The sequence below is a fragment of the Grammomys surdaster genome, unplaced genomic scaffold, assembly GCF_004785775.1.
Source record: "Grammomys surdaster isolate TR1022 unplaced genomic scaffold, NIH_TR_1.0 100, whole genome shotgun sequence".
Taxonomy (NCBI): domain Eukaryota; kingdom Metazoa; phylum Chordata; class Mammalia; order Rodentia; family Muridae; genus Grammomys; species Grammomys surdaster.
In genome coordinates, this window is record NW_021604579.1 from 3050395 (window position 1) to 3054528 (window position 4134).

Consider the following 4134-nt stretch of genomic DNA (forward strand, 5'->3'; position numbering starts at 1 on the left):
GTGTGTGTGTGTGTGTGTGCGTGTGTCACACACATATTTCTAAAAATCTGGAGACAGAGTTGAAGTCTGGTGTGGGAATTGGTGTTGATGAAGGGGTTGAACTGGTTGGCTGTTTGTAATGAGTTCATTGTACAGAGGAAAAATTAAAAGAAATTACAAATAATGGCAATAAAAACCTCAGGGTTTCAGATGTGACCCTGTTGCCAGTCTCTGAACTATCATGTAAGAACTAGCCAAGTCAACCTTCAAAGCTTTAGAAACCCTGCTATCCAGGGACTTGACTTTCAATGTCAAGGCCAGCTGGAGGGGAGAAGCTTCTGAGTCAGCAGCATCTGCCTCCTGGGTGGAGAGACCTGCCTGAGGATAACTGTGTGTGTGTCATTTCGCAGGTGTGGTTACAAGGCCCAGACTCTGGGCCACTGGGAACTCCCAGAAGCTCTCCATTAGCCTGGCACTTCCCTGGAGGATATAATAGCTGCCAGTCACACAGAAATCTGCCTGCCTCTAAGCCCAATTAAACTAAAGTAATGTTAGTTGAAAGTTCTCGGCTCCTCTCCCCTCTTGCTATGAGTCTCCCAATTCACTCCACCATTCCCGAGGCCACTCCTCCTCCACTCTGCTGCCCCAGGAGTCCTCCATCCTGCCTCCGGACCAATTATGCTGCAGTTGCGCTACTCCGAACTAAGGATTCCTGGGAGGCTCGTTAACTTCTCTGCTTCGGAAAATGAGAGGAACATCATTAAGAACTTTGGCTTATTAGGCAGCGGGGACCACTCCAGCAGCCACGCAGAAAAGCAGAAATGACACAGTATCCCTTGGAGGTACCTGAGGAAACTTGCCCTAACTTTTTCCTAATTCCATCCCTTGTGTATACTAGGTGGTGAGCATGTGCCTAAGGTACCTTCTCTTCTTCCACCACCACCACCACCCTCGTAGTTTCAACGTAAGTTACATCAGCATAGCCTTGTCTTCCCATCTAGGTTCTCATCGGTACTTTTACCCACCACCATCCCAAAACTATCAGTCTTCCACTACTGCATCATCAACCTCAGCATCACCATCCAACCCATCACCTCCTTAAGATCAGCATTCCCATGATCGGTATATATGCCAGTTCAGTATGCCACTATCCCACAGCCACTACTAATGTAGAGCTGAAGGACCAAGAAAGCAACAGATCTGTAATTCCAACCAGGTGCAAGAGACAAAACAAAGATAGACTGAGTCAAATAGACATGAAGCACATAAAATCAAACAAAAGGCAGACATGGTGATACAGCTGAGAGGATAGAAACAAGGATGTAGAGGATACAGTAAGTGGAGGCAGCCATCTCTGGAGAGTTAATAGAAGGAAGGACCTTACAAAAATGAGTTTTCCATACAGCAAAGGACACTGAAGCCCACAGAGTGAGGACAACCTCTGCTAACTAGTCACTGACAGAAGATTAGTGACCAGAACATACAAAGAACCCAAAACACTAAGTGTTAGGTGTTGCAGGATATTTGATCACACTGTGCACCCCGAGATTGTGTTGTTTACTGAAAAAGCCTTGTTTCTAGTTGTGGTGTGGCTCAGCCCTTAGTACACACCTTTAATCCCACACAATGAAGGTAAAGCTAGTTTGGAGAAAGAAGCACCCATGCTTGAAATTGATATCTAATTGAGTGGCATATAAAATGATGAATCAGAGAAAGATTTGACAGAATAGGAACTGCCCAACTCTGAGGAGAAGAGAAAGGAAAGGGAAGCAACTTGAGGAACAGTGAAGAGACAGGAGGCAGTTTTACCTGGACAGTTGTACAGACGCCGGTTACAGAGCTAGACACAGATGAAGACTAGACACAAGCCAAAGAATGAGAAGGAGCTGAAGGATTAATAGAATTTTTACGTCTAGGAGACTAGCAGATAGAAAAGAATCAAGAGAGCAGGTCAGCTAGTTCTGGGGCTTTGTGTTCCAAGAACTTGGCTGACCACAAAGTAGGTGATACGGTTGAATAAGATTGAGTTCTTGAGAAAAAACCTATACTTCCCCATGATTGTTCCTTGAATCCTGTCACACACTGAATAATAGGCTGGGACTTTCCACTGGTACTTTCCAGTGCCCCCCTCACTCCCCCTGGTTTGTGGTTTTTTTCCTTTAAATACTCTTCTGTCTCTGCGCTGGGGGTCGAGCTCCTCTGCCTCTGCAGAGGGTTATGAGTCTCGGCCTCAGCGCGCTGATTTCCTGAAATATAAATGCATCAAAAATGGTTTCTCATGAGTCATTGGGTAGCCATGATCTCCTGAGACTTGAGGGAGGGTCTTCCCTCTTAGGGGGTCTTTCAGAGCCAGAAGATTAGAACATATTGCCAATGTCAGTATGAGACCAAGCAGAGCAATTCAGGAGAGGCCAAGAGAGAGAAGCATGATTGAATCAGTCATCCTGGCGAGAAGTCTGAACCAGAACAGCTGAGTTGATCCACACAGCCAGAGATCAGAAAGAACAAGAAAGGGTAAGCTTATTCATCAGTAAGTCTTGGAGCCAGAAAACATTCTAGGCCTAGATAAGATTGTACGAAGGCTAGAAGATTCCAGGACTAGTCCTACGTTAGCCCACAGAGGCACTAAGCCTCCTAGACAATGATTATATCTGACAAATAAAAGATACATTTACAATTAAGAAAACAAACAAGCCAGTTAAAACTGGGCTATGGAATCAAATAGAAAATTCTCAAAAGAAGAAATGCAAATTTGTAGGAAACTCTTTTAAAAGTGCTCAGCATAGTTAGCTATTAGGATCTTGCAAATTGAAACTACATAAGGATTCCATCTCACCCCAGTGAGAATGGCTGGCCATCCTCAAGAAAGCAAATGAAAACAGACTGGTGTGGTTGGGGAGAACAGAACTGCTTACACACTGTTGGTGGGAGTGCAGACTAGTGCAGCCACTTAGAAAATCAGTGTGGAGGTTTCTAATAAATAGACATAGAACTGCTATGTGATTGCTGCTCTGTTCACAATCAACTAGGAAGTGGAATCAAACTCGATGTCCTTCAACAGACGGATGAAGAAGAACAATGGATGGTGCACGTATACAGTGGAATGGGACTCTACTATAAAGAAAAAGGGAATAATGACATATACAGGTGAATGTGTGGAACTGGAACAATTTAGAATGAGTGGTGTAACTCAGAAAGACACATATGGTACTGTAAGAGCCCATGACTCATGAAGAATGATGCCCCAGACTCCGACAGTATGCAACAGCAAAGAGCGTTTATTCTGAAGAGAACCTGTGTGCAGGAGTCTACCACAGTTCAGTAAAGAAGACAGAGGTGTGAAATTTGCAGGGTCAATTTAAAGTCTGTTAGGGTAGGAGTGTATGACTTTTGCTTTTCTTTCACTTGATTGGTTGGCTCTATCTCCAGGGGTATGGGTACCTTTGTGATTGGTTAAGGCTGTGGGTGATTTGGTGAACTTTTGCTGATTAACTACAATCAGCTCAGGCTCAGGCTAGGTGGTGGAGCAGCTTCCTGATTAGCTGTCCGTGAGGGGTGGTTTTTCCTAGAATTGACTTGTTTCAGACTTTTTCAGTTCTAGGAAACAGAAATTTAGGCCTAGTCTCCCAAACTGCTAGTTTGTAGCCTGTCATGGGGTCACCGTGGCTCTGGCTAATTTTGTCCTCTCAGTATGTTTTCTCTCACATGTGGATCCTACCTTCAAGTCTTTTGCTTAGTGTTTTATGAGGAATGGAAGTGGAAGCAGGAATGCAGAAAAGAGGCTTTGGGGAAGGGGAAGGTCATGTCATGGAAGGTAAGAGGCACAGTAGATTATAAGTAAAACCTCCAAATTAAAAATAAAACCAATAATGTTTGCTTCTATAAGTGCCTTTGAAGTTGCCTTGGTCATCGTGTCTCCTCAGAGCACTAGAACACCAGTCTAGGCATGGTGATGCATGCCTATAACCTCAGAACTTGAAGGGGAGAGGTAAGAAAATCAGAAATTCAAGATTAGTCTCTACTGCATAGCAATTTCAAGGTCAGCCTGGAACAGATGAGACTGTTTCAAAAAGTAGAAATAAAAAAGAAAGGAAAGGGAAGGGAAGGGAAGGGAAGGGAAGGGAAGGGAAGGGAAGGGAAGGGAAGGGAAGGGAA